We start from the raw sequence: 18,644 nt of genomic DNA on the forward strand, positions 1-18,644 counted from the left end.
AAAAAAGACTTTCTTAATGTCCACAGCAGCTCTAGGATCTGCCAGGCCAGGAGCCACCACACCTCGCAGACAGGACAACAAATACACCACCTGGAGGCTTTACAGCTCTCTTTATTGTTCTAATGGTGAATGTTTCAAAACATTCAGCTGCCTGTCTCTCCCTCTCCACCTCGCTTCCTCTCCCCACCCACAGACGAAGGGTGTAAACAAGATCGCACGAGGAGTTTACGAAATTGTCGGTTTCTTTTAAAAACCTCTGCATTATACTATTCATTTGGGGGTAAGCCTCCACCTGACTGCCAGAAAAGGGAATGTTCTAATAGGGACCCCGAATCGTGTCATGAGAGCCAGGGTCAAAAATCGTGTTTAGATCGTGTTGCTTAAGTTCAAGTTTTGTGTGTGTGTGTGTGTGTGTGAGAAGCTAAACTCCCTCTTACTCCTCATCATTAGGGAGCGATCGAACCAATTCAATTAAAGAAGAGGAAGTCAGCTCAGATCCCAGATCTTTGGGAACTGGAAATTTAACCTCTTTATGCTAGGTTTGTGGGTACTGCAGGCAATTAAAATGGTTTGGTGCAGTTGAGATGAATGAACATTTAACTCAATAGTAAACTTCGTTTGGACAACCAGGGAAAAGGGAATCCTTTGGTTGTATGTCACCCCGATTTTTTTGATCTTTCAAATTTTTTTGGTTCCTTGTTTGTCTGGACGATTTGTATAGGGTTTTTTGTATAGGGTGTTTTCTTCTCGTACTGTGAATGGGTCTATAGGAATTCTATTTCTATCTATCCAGCAGAGACAGGAGCAGATTCGCATCGCGGCAGTTACAGCGGTGTAAATCCGTAGTATCCCTTTCGGAGTCGTTTCTCGGGGTTTACACCGGTGTAATTGAGATCAGGGCTATAATCATGCTAGTCTATTTTGAGAGAAGGAAGTTGATTGCTATAACCATAGAGCATTGCATACTATTTTCAGTAGATATTGTAATTGAGGGTACTAACCTGAAATTAGGAAATTTGTCTGTAGCCAGCAACTCAATTCCTATACAATTTGGAAGGCTGCAGTTTGTGGATGACCAGTGTTTCTATGTTTAGACTTCATAGTTATAAACACCTTTGTGTTTGGAGCACAACAATTACAACTTATAACTTCCCTAATAATTTCTCATCAAAGACATGTAAACAAAATAGGAGGATCCAATGTTTCAGGGAATTCAGGACTACATTTTCCCCAGAAAAGGATTCTTAACAGTAATCCTGGCACTATTTTTTTCCCTCATGGGTAAAACTTGCTGTTTATTTTGATCTGTCACAAATACAAGGTGTTGTTTGAATTGTGTTAAACTTAGCAGGTATATAGAGATAATGTTAGACGGGTCACTGGGCATGATTAAGTAAAATATGGTGGGAATTAACTTGAAAAGTTTATGAAGGTTTTTACTACAGCTCATAAGTTATCCTTCCTATAGAAATGTGATGCGATGAATAAGTTCTTATAATTAATATGGCACTTTTAAAATAAACCAGGGTTTGGAGTCCAAATATTTTATCCCAACATTAATATCAGGATACAAACTATGGGTCCGATCCTGCAAATGCAGAGCAGAATTCTCCTCATTGGTGTACCTAGTCCCATGTAATTCATTGGACTACTCCTGGGAGTAAGGAATTGCAGGATCAGGCCCTATATATTAGTTCATATAGGGCCTTCTGCTTCTGTTAAAGCCAGTGGAAGATTTACCATTTACTTGTATGGATGCTTGAGCACATAGCTCCTAAGGTAAATAATTATCTCTGGACACTGTCCTACTACCACTGAAGTCAATAGCAAAAGCCCACAGACTTCAATGGGTGGAAAATCAGTGCCTAATTTCATAGTTGAAAATACCAATTTTTCCCAGTCGTTTTTCTCTACTTTGCATTAAATATCTATTTTACCATATATAGCCACACAGTATTTACCATCCAAAACTATTAACCCATCAATACATCACTAAAAAGCACCTTGTTTGGTAATAATTAGAAATCTGAGCCAATATACTTACAGAGCCCAGTGGGCAAAATGTTGTGGAACCAAACAGCCCCTCCTTTACTCAAGTGTAGCACCCTAGAAGACACAATTGTAGGAATTCCTATTTCAGGGACCACTGGCAGGAAAGTATATTTTATGCAAATTGTCTAGACATTATTTTACAGAACTTAGCAAAACTAACAAAACAAAACAAACAATCCTTCCCAAAACAAACAAACAAAACTAATTTAACCTAAATATTTCTGACGTTCTAATTTCAATGCACTACCCCTTTGCAAAATGAAGTGGATAAGGTTTTGCAGAAGTGGGCTCTATCTGTGTGCATTTAAGAGTTTACATATAGAGAATTATCCAGAATTCCTTTCACACCCATTGAAGCCAGTGGCAGTTTGGGGTGTACAAGAAATCTAGGATTCAGTCCAATAAAAGTGAACTGAAAAGCTTTTTAATTTCCCCCCTGTCTAAATCACTATCACTGAAACAGTAGAGTAATTTTACTCACTTGAGTAAGGGCTTTCAGGATCAGGTTCTTCTTGTTTTGCCCATCACCACTGAAGTCAATTAGGTTTTGCTAAGGAATTCAGTGGGAGCAGGATTGAGCCCCTAATGGCTTGTGAGTTCACCTAGTTGTATCAGTTTTGCTTAAAGAAGGTTTCAGTTCAGTTGTCATTTTGCATCTCCTTGCCTCTCAGTGCAATGTAACTGGGGGAGAGGGGGACAAAACAATATTCATACGGAAGCAGTATATTAAAGTTAGTTGGATACTTATACTTCACAATTTTTTAAACAGCAGTTTTGTAAATTCTTATTTATGGGCTTTATAAATTGCAGCACTTTGAACTGGTAAACTTTCAATGCCGTTTGTGTCTACCATGTAAATATATGCACTGATGTATTTTACAACACAGATTGTAGGGCACAGTCTTCAAGCTCTCCATGAATCAAACACTCATTGACTTCAATGGAGCTGTGCCTCTTTTCTTAAATTCGGCCCATTGACTTTCATTACTTTTCAAAGTCAAATATCTCTGCTGATTAAATGTAGGTAATGCCAGAAACAATTAGGCTATATCATGGACCGATCACATGCCAATTTTTTTTTTTCATATACTGTATTAATATCATTTTGGGGTACTAGGAGTTGAAGAATTAGCCATTAAAATTGTCCTGGAAGGAAACATGTCACCTAAATTCTCAGCTCAGCGGTTTGTAGATTTTTTTTTTAAGATTGATTATGTCATTTGGAAATGTCTGAGTTTGCTCTCTCCAGCTAACTTCCCAACACATAGCACCCAAAACACATGAGAAAACAAAGAGACAACAGAAAATCTATTAATGTTTTAACTACCATGAACATTAGTTTTATAACTATTCTGTTATTAATTTTCAATTTTATATAACTTTTTCCAGTAAATATTTTGTCTATTAAAATATTTTTCTTGTTTGAATCAGCTCATTTATTTAGAGATTTATTTTACTATTCTTTACTGCTACCCTGTGTTTGTGCAGTGCTTGATGAAATCTTAGGCACTCTCATAATAAACATGAACAATAATCATGATAATTAGAAGCATAAAAAGCCTGCTTGGTGACTTTAGCACATGAAGACAATAATAATTTGCCTTTATGGACACAAAGCCAGCTCTTCTAAGCATTTAATTTATTCACTCACGCACAGGTTCAAATTCGGGTCTGCTCCTGCTCCCACCCTCATTGCAAAACTCCTGACAAGTTAATGGGAGAAGAACTGGGCCCCAGAGTTCACTGTGCTTCTCCAGGAAAAATGGGAAATAAGAATGAAAGGCGTGAGAAAAAACAGCTTAATCACTGACAGTACATTTGTTTTATGCTGCAAAAAGTGAGACTTTCTAAAACAAAAGGCATGATCAAATGTTGGGCTGAACAATAGGTTCATACAAACAATACACTTATTTAGTAGGTTTTTTATTTTGTTACAATCAGGAATAAGTTGAGTGTGTTATGCCTTTCTTTCTTTCTTAATTTTTTTTTTTTTTTTAAATCTTGCTTTAGGATCAGAGGTAGTGACTGGGCCAAAGAGAACAGGGTACCATTGAAAGCAACTGTTAAACAATTCAAAGCACAAAAGTTCATCAAAAGTTAATAGTATGGTCTGCTGTTTCACCTGTTTTAATGACATTGCTAATTGAGCTGTCTCTAACTAGTGCTTGGTGTGAGTTTCTTTGTGTTGTACAATATTTCTTTTTGTTCGTTTTGTTTGGGGTAAAAATGAGTGAAATCAGGCTGAGCTACATGTAGCTGTGGATGTGGGACAGGATCTGGAGAGCACAAATGCTAAGTCTTGTCTTGCAGAGTTTAGGCCAGTGATGCTAGCAGAGGTGCTGGGAGCCCTTCATACTACAATCTGCTTCAGATCAATATCCTTTTTGGCTAATTAAGGCTATGGGGGGGGGGGGGGGAAAGAGTGTCAGCTGCTGTTGGAGCACATCAGTGTTTCTCTGAGGGAGGGCATATTTCTGGCTTCACTTATGGATGATGTGGTGCGGCCTTTACTGAAGCAATCATCAGCTGATACTGACAGCCTGGTATCTGTTACCATTCCTAGTTATAATCCTGTGCAGAGTTGTGGCAAGACAAACAACTCCCAAAGTATGTGGGTGCCTCAGATCTTCATCGGTCTAGGTATAGATCTAAGAAGAACATTGAGGTTAGAATTAGAAGACCTCCTAATGATGGATGAAGATCAGGAGTCCAGGCTGCTATTGTTTATCTATTGCATGCTTTTGATATGGCTGAGGTGAGGTACTGTTGACAGGTCTGTGAACCCTACTGGGAGTAGACAGGTCTGTAATTCAGTGGGGCTGTTAGAGTGTAGTTCTGGGCAATTGTTCTTCTGCCCCAAGATTTCTGTCATGTGGAGTCTGCAGGACTCAGCTCTCCTCCCCCACCTCCCACTGCTGCTCCTCTTGTTCAATGTACATTTGGGTCTATAGGTATTGCTAGTGAGAGGACAGTCTATGGTGTTTACAGTATGGTAATGGCACCAAGCATAGAGGGCCCAGATTCTCTGCTGCACCAAAGATCTAGCCAGCCTTAGCAGTGTGGAGGGGACAGAACAAGGGAGAACCTGGTCCTAGATATCTGTCTAACCTAGAGTGACCAGATATACCGATTTTTATAGGGACAGTCCTGATATTTGGGACTTTGTTTCATATAGGTGCCTATTACCCTCTGCCCCCTGTCCTGATTTTTCACACTTGTTCTCTGGTCACCCTAGTCTCATCTGACTCACTCATTGCTCTGAAGTGCCACCCACTGTTTGGGTGAGATTGAGGAATAGACGAGAACCGGCTGGCTGAGCGTAATCTGGGTAAGACTTGAGGTGATGCTGGTAGGTTGAGGGAAGCTGCCAGCAGATATGGCAAAGATTGTATCTGCCCTTCTTCCTGAGGATGTGTTTCTGCCAGTTCACAATCCGGAGGTATTACTGAATTCTCAGCTATTAGTTGATCATATTGCAGCAGGTTGAAGGATGGCCTTTCCCCCATCATTTTCTGTCATCTGAAGGCTGTTATTGCTTCTTTTGAATGTATACCTCATCCTTATGATCCCGGGCCTTGCCACTTAGATTGCTGCAATGCAGTCTATATTGCATCAAATAAATCACTCTGAACTGAAGCTTGGGCAGAATGCTGCAGCTGCTCATTAAGTTGTGTATCTTGCTGGGAGCACATGACACCAGTGCTCCTGGATCGACACTGGCTGCCTATTAGTTTCCAGGTGGAGTTTAAAGTGTTATTTTTGACCTACAAAGCTCTAAGTGGTCTGCGACCTGCCTACTCGAGAGAATGATTCTCTCCCCATGTGATATGGTCACAGCTGCAGTCAGTGGGAGGTGCTGAAGTTGAAGCCCCTTCAGTATGAAAGAAAGGCAGCTGCCAGCAGTGTGTTTTCTACAAGGGTTCCTCTCTTTTTGAACCTTCCCTTTCCCCTTTGGTCTGCAATAGTTTGAATATGTTGACCTTCAGGGCATACTTCAAGGTCGGTCTATTCACCCAGACTTCTGGGGGGAGGGAAGGGCACAAGAAGGTTTGGTAGCTGTGCTGAAAGAGGATATCAGTTAGGGATTTGATTCTTTCTCTGGATAGTTATTTTCTAGTTTGGGGTTGAGGATTAGCTGCTTAATTTTTTTCAATCTGATTTTATTTTTAATTTGTGGCAAAGGTGCCTTATGCCTCCACTTCAGTTCTGGCCCCTTCCATGCAGGAAAGGGGATATCCATCTACACAAGGGCCCCTTCACACACAGATCTGGGCGGGGGGATGGGGGACGACAATTCCCTTCCTCCCCATCCCCCCGCCCAGATCTGTGTGTGAAGTGCAATGAAATGAAATTTCAAAAGACAGGATCACCTTTCTAGAGTTTGTCTGAACTATGCTGTATGATTCAATGGCAGGGATATAATTCTATACTGAATTCCATAGGATGGTCCAAACAACTTATAGAAAGGTTATCATTTTCTATGGGACTTGTTCAAAATGATTAAGTAAATATAACCAGTGACAATTGATTTAAATCATAAAGAGATCATTTTGGCTTGAGTAGCAGGAAACAGCATCTTCACAGTGAAACTGGGATAGAGAGTCGAAGAATTTCCCCAGGGAAAGAAATGGAAACTCTGTGGGTTGGGACATTTAAAATTAGCCTGGACAAAAAAGTAAATGGCCACAGGGATAATCCTACATTGGGAGGGAAATATTTTATTATCATAAACATTTATTCAAAGCTAAAATGGTGCTAGGTATTTTACAGACAAGTAAATTAGACACAGTCCCTGCCCCAGAGATCTTAAAAATCTAGATCTAATGGTAGACATGACACAAGTGAAAGTAACAACAAAATGGGAACAGTGGGGTAAGAACAACAATAATATTGGATGGTTTCTCACAACCAAGAATTTATAAGGAGACTCCAAATAAGCTTGATTCTTAATTCTGGTTGTCACTACAGTATCTAGCAAAACAGACTGTGACAAAATAATTTATTAAAAAATATAATGTAATTAATTTTAAAACAGATTATTTAACAATAAATTAATCTCTTAAGTGGACAGCATGGTTACAAGTGGAAAACTATGGATATAATTTTATTGCTGACTCTGTGGAATGCTTATATTTCAGACTGCAAACAGTATTCTAAAACTGAGGGCCACATATTCAAAAGGTGGGCCCTTACTTTTGTGGATGCAAATTTACAAAATACCTGGAGATAGATTCCTATGTTTTTATCCTCAATAGTATAAACAATGTGGCACTACAAAACAAAACAAACAGAGTAAAGGTATTCAAAGTAGTAGCTCAGATCATGAGGTCTAGCTGGATCTTGGTGTGGGAGGCTTGGGTAGGGACAACCGTGTCTTTAGTTTAAATCTCCTTTGTGCTCCTATGATCCTGGAGCCAGTCAGGTGCCAATTCAACCTAAGGTTCAAATTAGGTCAGCCTCAGGGCTGCTCTAATTTATGAAGGCTGGCAATAGCTCCCTAGGGGTCATTGTACAGCTGAGGCTCACTGGAGCATAGCATCATCTGTCCACACTTCATTCCATCCTGAATGTATCCCCCTCCCACTCCTGACACATCCTATGTGCAGGAGGGTTTGGCAGAGAGTCCTACTCCTGTCCCTTTTGCCCCACTCCCACAACACAGGGCGGCCAGAGTACGCATTGAGGAACTGACCCAGGATGTTTAAAAATGCCATATGTCTACTGAATAAGCTAACCCTCCCCAAAGATGTTTTGAAAGAACTAGTTCTACACTTAATCATCCAAATGTTCACTCTGTTTGCCCCTAGAGAGTTTCAAGGTCATAATGAAAAAGTTAGGGATTTTCCCACAGCAAGCTCAGTCTCTGTGTGAGGATTGGAGATTCTGCTTGGTTCAGCCTTTTATATCAGAATACAGGGGCAATGTATTGTCATTTAGGGACTGACTGAAAACCACCCAAGCTGCCTGTCTGTTGGCTTAGTTATGTTTTACCTACTCTAATATTCAATAAAGTTGTGGGCTTTTCTTCTTCCAGCCAACATATGTGTGTCTTCATTTGAGCATGCTTTTTGCAACCTTGATTCTGTATTTCTCTTTCTAAAATATTTACAGCTTCTCTTTCATTTGTCTCTGTCCTGGCTCTGTTAATTCTCTGTCATGATGTGTTAGAGTCTAAATTGAACTAATTGTGGAAAGTAAATGTGGCATAGTGATATTTTAAACAGAACCTCACAAAGCAGGTAAATCCCACTTTCTCAATATCTGGTAATTTACACAGTCCAATGGTCACATTCTGCCTCAGATTATATATTGGTCAATTCCAATGACTTGAGGGCAGTTTCCTGATGGATAAGTCAGGACAGAATTTGACCCTTACAGTTTGCCTTGGTGGTCTGATGCAATCATATTTATAAAGTCATACATTTTTAAAAGTCAGAATAAAATGAAAGGGTCTATTTGGAAATCTTTATTCTTTCACTAGTCAAAAAATGCATGTGTTTGTTTTGATATACATCACATATGATGCTGTTTGCTATACATCATTAAATGCTGTGCCCATCAGTAGTTTTATTCTTATACCATTGTGCTGAGCAGGAAGTGATGCTAATACATAACGCTTAGGGTGACCAATGGGACACCACCCGGGGCTGGCCCGAGCCCTCCTCCCAACCCCCAGCCTTCACAGGGCTGGCCTGAGCTGCTCATCTGATCCCCACACAGGGCTGGCCTGAGCCACTCTCCCAAGCTCCCCTCCATCCTCTCCACGGGGCTGGCCCCAGCTGCTCGCTCTAGCCCCCCTCCCCGCGGGTGGGGCAGGCAGGGTTCAAACGAGCAGCAATGTACAGACTAGATCATGGAGTGACCATATATTCCAAAGGCTGGGGCTGCTTGTTCAAGCTCTGCCTGCCCTGCACCTGAGCCCTGCCTCCCCGCTGCGTGGGGCTGGCATTGCTTCTGCTCCTCCCCCGCCCCGCGCACATTCCAACTTTTTTTGACAACTAAGCAAGAGCAAACGGGACAAATGGCCACTTTTGCCAAAAAAGTCAGGGCAGAGCTTAAAAAAGGGACTGTCCTGGCCAAAACTGGACATATGGTCACCCTAATAATGCTTCAACTATACAGGAACATGAGAGAAAATCCTACTTCTCTTTCAAAAGTCCGCTCCTGTTGAGTTACAAAGCTGCATATATTGATGAGGGAAGGATGTGAAACTCCAGGAGGTGAGGGCTATTGCATATGGGAGTGGCCAGCTGCTGCTGCATATGCTACAGAATCAACCAATCACCTTTGCCCCTGTCTCTGCAGGCAACTTGAAACCGAGCCCTCCACAAACTGCAGCCATTAGCATCAGACTTGTGTACAGATTTGTTAAGGTCCAAGCTATCAACACCTGAGTCCCCAGAGTGGTGGAGACTCAAACTGCAGCCAGCCCTGGGCTGCCATGAATGGTTATGATCAATAATAGGCTGAAGTGGTGTATCATGGGAAACTGGACCCACTAGATGCCATTGAGGGGAAAAAACAAACAATGAACACCAATGCAACCTTCCTCCTGTTCCTCCCCCGGCACGTCCTACTTCTGGGCATAGTGCCCAAGGAAATGGCTGCACTCTTAGGCCAGTGCTGTCCCTGACCATGGCTGTCAAAGTGTATACATGCCTATGGATGTTGGACTGGTCTGACCAGCTACACTTCTCTGCAACATACTGAGATGCCTCTGTAAGGTCATATGTGTTAGCCACCTATTTTTGCTTGTCCCTTGAGTGGTTGTTTAAAATAGGTTTCATTGTAATAGCTGTCATAGTTCCTGGGCTAGCTATACCTCTGCCCCCTTCCTGGTCTCTCTGTGTGCACTCCCGCAGATCACAGAACTTGTGCCTTACCTCTCCTGGGGTGAAATTTCACAATTTTCCTGCCCTTAGAGCAGGCCCCAGGCTACAATACTCTGTGTATCAACCCTGCTTATCCAGCAGGTCTGACCAGCGGTTCTTCCTGCTGGGAGTCTGTGACCATTGGTGTGTAAAGTTACAGCTGGTGAAACAATTTTTGTGGAAACAGTGTTTGGTTTTTGTTCAGAAAATGCCTTTTTGATTAAATTTCATTGAGAAAACAATGGAAGAATCTATTTTGAAAATGTTACTGTTCCATTTCAAGACTTTTGGAATAGAACATGTTGATTTTTCATTTTGAAGCATCTTTTGGTTTAGAAATTTACTTAATTTTATATAAAAATTGTAGAAATCAGAGCAAAATGTTTTGAATTTATTGAAACAAAACATTTTGACTGACCTGAAATAAATGTTTTTTTGGAATTTTATTTAGCAAAATAGTTTCAAGAATTTTGGCTTTGGATCTCAATGTGGAACAATTTTTTTAAAAAATCTTTATTTTGCTTTTTTTACAGGAAGGAATATTCTTTTCCCAATCAGCTCTAGTCCAGCCTACTTAAAACCAAAGTATTATTTTGCAAAATGAACAAAGCATAAGAGAAAAAGGATTTTAAAACAACAAACAGTCCACACACATATATATCTTACCTAGAGGCTTGCCATCCCTTCATGATACCTACACAGGCTTAACTTCTTTAGACACCCTAGCGGGATGTCTTGTGTCTCAGTCTAATTCCCCTGGACAATTCTCCGTTCTCTCAAGAGTATTTCTTTATTTTGTGTTTCTGTGATTGTGGGATTTGGCTCTTCTGGACAAAACCAGCTGTTCAGGTTGGCGGTAAAAATTGTCAAAGCTGTCATTGTCCTGTAACAACCCTCAAGTGTTTGGTGAGATGTGGCTTACCTCAGGTCATTCTTTCCTTACCTGCTTGCAGCCCCCAATTAAACTAAACTAATATATTCATACACTAAACATCACAATAATCAGCTCAACGCAGCAGCCATACATTGTTACAGAAAAACTCAAACTCCATCACAACATCCTATATCAAGTCAAAACCACAGAGCCAAATTCTGAACTGGTGAGGATTCCAACAGGAGTGACCTATGCACATCTAAGGATAGAATTTAGACCAAAGCATGAATCTGCCTGAAGACATTGCAGAGTATTTTCTCCTCAGACACTCTTCACATATTTGTTTTTCTTAAGGTACTACAGTCTTTTCTTTTTTGTTTTTCTTGTGAATAGATGAGGACCATAGCAGTGTCCTAAGGAACCGTGCCTTAGATTTCTGCTGTGAAACAATGTGATTAAAGTTACGCTTTATTTGGAAATCACTGTATAGAATTCCCTATCACTGGCCTGTGCTGTGGACAAAATAGGTTCCCAAGAAGGAAGTATGGATGAAATGGCCTGATCCTGCAAGGTGCTAAGCACTCACATCTCTCACTAACTTCAGTGGGAATTGAGAGTATTCAGCACCTCACCTACGCAGCTCTGAACCTTTCAGGGTTTGGCCCTAAGAGCCCCAACCTATTCTCATGTAAATCAATGACAAAACTCTCATTGAATTCCATGGTGCAGGATCAGGGCCTAAGTGAGCAGAACTGAAGAAAGAGTGCTTGAAGGTGTATCAGAAACAGTAATTCATCAATAATATTTATGAGTCTAAGTCAGCCTTGCAAATTTTTACTCACCTACTTGCCTTGGGCAATTTTTTTTAAACAGGGTAATAAAATATCATTAGTTTTTTTCATTATTAATCACCATGGTAAAGGGCAGACAGGTATGGTAAATTTTAATGACAGCCATTCAAGCTGGGTTAATATTAGAGCTAGTCGAATAATATTTGCAAATGATTTATTTGATGATTTATCCCAACATTTCATGAATACATTATTTGTGAATACATTTTTCGTCTAGCTCCATGGACAATTAATAAATATTATTCAGATACCCTGCCCATGCTATTTTTTTCTATCAACTAACAGATTGGTTATTCACTAATAAATTTGCTTTGTTATTCAGTCAGCTCTAGTTGATGTACTAGCCTTTTGCTTCTGGAGAATGGAGTTCAAATACATTTCAGGCCACAGCTAAAATGTATTTCCTATGTGGAGCGGCAGTTTAAGGAGGCTCTAGCATCCATCACAGTGGCTCAGTAGCAGCACCTGCCAACACCATGGCCAGTTTATAGAGGGCTAGCTGAGCGCCTCTGTTTTCCCTTGGGGAGTTTCATGGGGGTCCATGATCTCAGAAGTCCTCCGCTCCTGGGTCATGTAGGTTGGGGCCTTCCATGTATTTCCCCAGAAGGCGTTACCCTTTAACAAGGCTCCGGCATCCTCAAGGAAGAAGGGAGACTTAGCACCAGTACTAGGCAGCTGGGAGAGAGGGACAGTGAAACCCTCCCCCAACCCAGAGTCAGGATGTTAGGGTCCCATGGTCCAGAAGAACATCTTCTCTCAGCAATGCCAGGAGGCAGTGTCCCTATAGCCTTGGAAGCCCCAAATATATCAGCAGTTCCAGACTCTGAGTTTTGTAGGGTTGAGAGATTCACAGAAGGATGTGGACAAGCTGGGTTGCTGAGCAGGAAAGTTAGCTAATGGGCAGCCCTGTCACGACCCTGAAACACAGAGGCACCAGGGTGTATGCTGCATAACTGATCAATGGACCGTCCTCCCCGTTGCAGCTGATGCCTGCTAGGGACTCACCCTGGCCAGCAGCTGTAGGGCCATGGTTGTTTCCCTTTTCCTCAAGGAATGGGGAGCTTGTGTGGAGGGACGGGCACATCCTCTGAGGGAAAAGCTTATATTTAAATCACACACAAAAAACCTACACTAAAAGAACATTGTTAAGGATGCAAAGTCAAACACTCAAAAGTCAGGAAATGCCAGACTTAAGCTTGTCCAGAAAACCTCAGTTCACTCCTCTTGTATGTACGCACTATGGTTAAGGCTAAGATTATGTCATGGACGTCACGGAATTCGTGACTTCCAGCAACCTCTGTGAGAGTGGCAGCCCTGCAGCTGACCAGCCACTGCAGGCAGAGGGACCCTGGAGCTGATCAGCAGCCGCAGCCATGGGCGGGGGAGGGAGGGAGCTCCCCGCAGCTCCCAGCTGGCAACAGCAGGTGACCCAGAGCTGCTCAATACTGGCAGGAGCCCCCCTGCAGCTCCACTGCCACCACGGACAGACGGTGACCTCCCCCTGCAGCTCCCAGCCCACAGGGCAGTGGGGGGACCCCTCCCAGTCTCTGGGCAATGGGGTCCCTGCAGCTCCCAGCCATTGTGGGAAGGGGGAGCAGAGTGCTGGACCCTCCTCCTTCCCCATTTTGTCAGCGATGCTTTTAGCGAAAGTCAGGGACAGGTCACGGCTTCCATGATATTTTGTGTATTGCACGTGACTTGTTCTATGACAAAATCATAGCCTTACTTATGGTACCGTCTTTAGTTATATGACGACATTATTTTTTTCCACAGAACCTTCACCTTAATGAGCGGCTATTCAGTATTTTGTGTTTTCTTTATTGTTCAGTGGGTGGCCCCATGCTTTATTTACTGCACACTCTTTGAAAATTGCTGTGAAGGCAGAGTTATTAATTTCCTCATGGGCTCTTCACTACAGTATCTGAATTCTTCACAAATAGTTGATGGGGGAAGCAGGAGATGTGATATATCTTGATTTTAGTAAGGCTTTTGACACTGTGCCACATGACATTCTCATAAGCAAATTAAGGAAATATGAGCTACATGAAATTACTAAAAGGTTGATGCACCACTGGTGAAAGACTGTATTGAAAGAGTAGTTATCAATGGTTCACTGTCAAACTGGGAAGGTATACCTAGAAGGGGCCCACAGAGGTCAGCCCTGAGTCCAAATTTCAATAATTTCATTAATGACTTGGATAATTGAGTAGAGAGTATGCTTATAACATTTTTGGATGACACCAAGCAGGGAGGGGGTGAAAACACTTTGGAGGACAGGATTAGAATTCAAAATAACCTTGACAAATTAGAGATGAAATTCAATAAAGGTAGGTTCAAAGTACTACACTTAGGAAGGAAAAATCAAATGCACAACTACAAATGGGGAATAACTGGCTAGGCGGTAGTACTGCAGAAAAAGATCTGGGGGGTATAGTGGAACACAAATTGAATATGAGCTAACAATGTGATGCAGTTGCAAAAAAGGCTAATATCCTGGGGTGTATTAACAGGAGTGTTATCTGTAAGATACAGGAGCTAACTGTTCTGCTGTGTTCGGGACAGGTCAGGCCTCAACTGAATATTGTGTTCAGTTCTGGGTGCCACACTTTAAGAAAGATGTGGATAACTTGGAGACCGCCTGGAGGAGCACAACAAAAATGATAAAAATCTTATATAACCTGACTTATGAGGAAAAATTAAAAAAAAACAAACCTGGGAATATTTAGTCTTGAGAAAAGAAGACTGAGTGGGGGACTTGATAGCGGTTTTCAACTATGATAAGAGCGGTTACAGAGAGGACAGTGACCAATTGTTCCTTATGTCTATTGAAAATAGGAGAAGTAATTGGCTTAAACTGCAGCAAGGGAGATTTAAGTTAGATATTAGGAAAAACATACCCTAATATGGAGCTTGGTTAGAAAGTATGTGTATACGAAACAGGGGAATCACACCCCTAACTTGTAGTGTAGACATAGGCTATCAGGTTAGTTAAGCTCTGGAATAGGCTTCTAAGGCTGGTTCTGAAACAGCCAGCATTGGAGGTTTTTAAGAACAGGTTGGAGAAACACTTGTCAAGGATGGTGTAGGTTTACTTTGTCCTGCGGCAGAGCAGGGGACTGGGCTTGGTGTCCTCCTGAGGTCCCTTCCAGTCCTACATTTCTATGATTCTATATTCATGAATTTGTTTTCACAGCGCTCCTGTGAGGTGAAGGGATGGTATTTTTCCCATTTTGCAGATGAGGAACTGAGGCACAGAGAGATTAAGGTCAAATAGTCCATTAATTTTGAGTTGCTACTTTGAAACACCTACAACCAGATTTTTCAGAGAATGTAGCATTATATAGCACTCAAAGTACAGCTCCTATTGACTTTAGTTGCACCCTTTAAGTATTCAGCACTTCAGCAAATCAGTCCCCAGGGTCTCAAGTCAGGCATCCAGAAAACGAGGAACACACAATTAGTGACCACCTGTGAAAAGTTTGGTTTCATTGACTTCCCTAGCAGCACACAAGAATTCTATGGCAGAGGTAGGAATAGAAATCAGTAATCCAGGGCAGCATTCAATTATCTTAACCATGAGACCCTTTTTTCTCTTCCTACAACCCCTGCCTCATTCACTACATACCTTTCATCTCCTGCAACACATGAAGCAGACCCCTACAAGGCTCCTGTGGAAAAAATAGCATGTGATCATATAACTAATGATTATCATAATACATTGCACAATGTTGAGGTGGTGGTGGTGGTTGCGGGGGGGGGGGGGGGGGGAGAGGAGAATTAAGGTTGCACAGGCATTCTGGCATTTCCTAACTTTTGAGTGTTTGACTTTGCAACCTCAGTAATGTTCTTTTAATGTAATGTTTTCATGTGTGATAGATTAATAGATCGATTTGTATAGTGCTAGGGAGAGGACGGTCACTATGGAAGGAAAAAACAAGCAAATAGATATATTGGATAGAATGATAAAAGGCAGTGAGGCTAGGGTCACCTTTTCTTGGGGAGGGGAAGGAGGTGAAGAAAGGCCAAATGTGAATGAGATATAAGATGTTACGGTCTGAGAAGGACTTTTAAAAATGTAAATGCCCCCATCCCCCCATCACCATGTAAATAATTTATAACACTCTAGCTGTGCACATTGTTAGCCCATGCTACCTCACAATAGTTACTCCTTTCACCCTCCTCCTCCCTCCCCCTTTCTCTCCGATTGTTAGGGAGCAGTGACTGTTTACCTCTATGTTTATACAGTGCCCAGCATAATGGGGCCCCAGTCCTGACTGGTGTCTGTGGGCACTGCTGTACACACTTTTATATATAATTTCATGGGTAAAATTTTCAAAAATGATTAAATGATTTAGGAGTCCAAGTCCCATTTTCAAAAGTGATTTAGACAATTAGGTGTCTAAATCACATAGGTGATTTTGAAAATTGTATCCCATGTACCAACAGTTTGATTTACCTCTTGTGACTGTTTAAGAATTTAACAGATGTTGACCCTCTAATCCACAAGTGGTTTACCCTATCCTAGAACCCACATGACCTGAGGCCTTAGTCTTGGTTTCCAGTCCCCATCTGATCTTCTCATGCTGTGGCGCCAGGGCCTGGAAGTGAAGCTTACTCTGAAACAAAGCAGCAAAATCAGTCTACTAAGATCTACAAAAATTGTGCTTAAAAAGTGTAACAGGATTCCTGACTTTATTGTGCAATCACTGTAAATATAGGTTGACACAGATTATCTACATTTACACTGTCCATTTAGACCAAATCCCTCTTTTATTGATAAACTCTTTAAAATTAAAGTGCATGGTAGACTGAAACACTGCTTAGGAGCGAGGGTCTTCGGAGTTCCCGGCAGCTCCAGGTTCTCAGATAACAGGCATCCATACCACTGATCATGTGCTTCTTCCAAGCAGCACTGCATGCATGATTGTGTAATGAAAGCTATATAGAGAGAAACTGGTCACATGCTGTTATATCTTTTGTCAAGGTTCCTCCCCCACTCTGAACTCTAGGGTACAGATGTGGGGACCTGCATGAAAAACCTCCTAAGCTTATCTTTACCAGCTTAGGTCAAAAACTTCCCCAAGGTACAAAATATTACCCCCGTTATCCTTGGACTGGCCGCTACCACCACCAAACTAATACTGGTTACTGGGGAAGAGCTGTTTGGACGCGTCCTTCCCCCCAAAATACTTCCCAAAACCTTGCACCCCACTTCCTGGACAAGGTTTGGTAAAAAGCCTCACCAATTTGCCTAGGTGACTACAGACCCAGACCCTTGGATCTTAAGAACAATGAACAATCCTCCCAACACTTGCACCCCCCCTTTCCTGGGAAATGTTGGATAAAAAGCCTCACCAATTTGCATAGGTGACCACAGACCCAAACCCTTGGATCTGAGAACAATGAAAAAGCATTCAGTGTTTTACAAGAAGACTTTTAATAAAAAATAGAAGTAAATAGAAATAAAGAAATCCCCCCTGTAAAATCAGGATGGTAGATATCTTACAGGGTAATTAGATTCAAAAACATAGAGAACCCCTCTAGGCAAAACCTTAAGTTACAAAAAAGATACACAGACAGAAATAGTTATTCTATTCAGCACAATTCTTTTCTCAGCCATTTAAAGAAATCATAATCTAACACATACCTAGCTAGATTACTTACTAAAAGTTCTAAGGCTCCATTCCTGTTCTGTCCCTGGCAAGAGCAGCATACAGACAGACACAGACCCTTTGTTTCTCTCCCTCCTCCCAGCTTTTGAAAGTATCTTGTCTCCTCATTGGTCATTTTGGTCAGGTGCCAGCGAGGTTACCTTTAGCTTCTTAACCCTTTACAGGTGAGAGGAGCTTTCCCCTGGCCAGGAGGGATTTCAAAGGGGTTTACCCTTCCCTTTATATTTATGACATCTTTCAACTACACAGAGCTGGTCCTAGAAGGAATACCTCTAGACAGACATTCCACCCATCCATCTACTTTTCTATTGTACATTCATATGAGATTGCATCATAGCCACTCATGGGACATTTATTAGCACTCTGATAAATTGCTGAGGTAAATGACTATATCATTAGACAGTGTATCTGTGCTACACAGTCTCTACGCTATCCCCATACAAACACTAGCTTTGCTAATATTTACTGTAAAATCTGTATTGTCTATTTTGAATGAGAAAATGCATCATCATATTGTCTATATTGAAAGCCACACTTAGTTTTCCTTTATTTACTATAAGAATCTTTTGACAGGTTTCAGAGTAACAGCCATGTTAGTCTGTATTCGCAAAAAGAAAAGGAGTACTTGTGACACCTTAGAGACTAACCAATTTATTAGAGCATAAGCTTTCGTGAGCTACAGCTCACTTCATCAGATGCATATCGTGGAAACTGCAGCAGACTTTATATATACACAGAGAATATGAACCAATACCTCCTCCCACCCCACTGTCCTGCTGGTAATAGCTTATCTAAAGTGATCATCAGGTGGGCCATTTCCAGCACAAATCCAGGTTTTCTCACCCTCCACCCCCCCACACAAATTCACTCTCCTGCTGGTGATAGCCCATCCAAAGTGACAACTCTTTACACAATGTGCATGACAATCAAGTTGGGCTATTTCCTGCACAAATCCAGGTTTTCTCACATCCCCCCCACCCCCATACACACACAAACTCTCTCTCCTGCTGGTAATAGCTCATCCAAACTGACCACTCTCCAAGTTTAAATCCAAGTTAAACCAGAACATCTGGGGGGGGGGGGGTAGGAAAAAACAAGAGGAAACAGGCTACCTTGCATAATGACTTAGCCACTCCCAGTCTCTATTTAAGCCTAAATTAATAGTATCCAATTTGCAAATGAATTCCAATTCAGCAGTTTCTCGCTGGAGTCTGGATTTGAAGTTTTTTTGTTTTAAGATAGCGACCTTCATGTCTGTGATTGCGTGACCAGAGAGATTGAAGTGTTCTCCAACTGGTTTATGAATGTTATAATTCTTGACATC

This window comes from Lepidochelys kempii, chromosome 5 (assembly GCF_965140265.1).
Source record: "Lepidochelys kempii isolate rLepKem1 chromosome 5, rLepKem1.hap2, whole genome shotgun sequence".
NCBI lineage: Eukaryota > Metazoa > Chordata > Testudines > Cheloniidae > Lepidochelys > Lepidochelys kempii.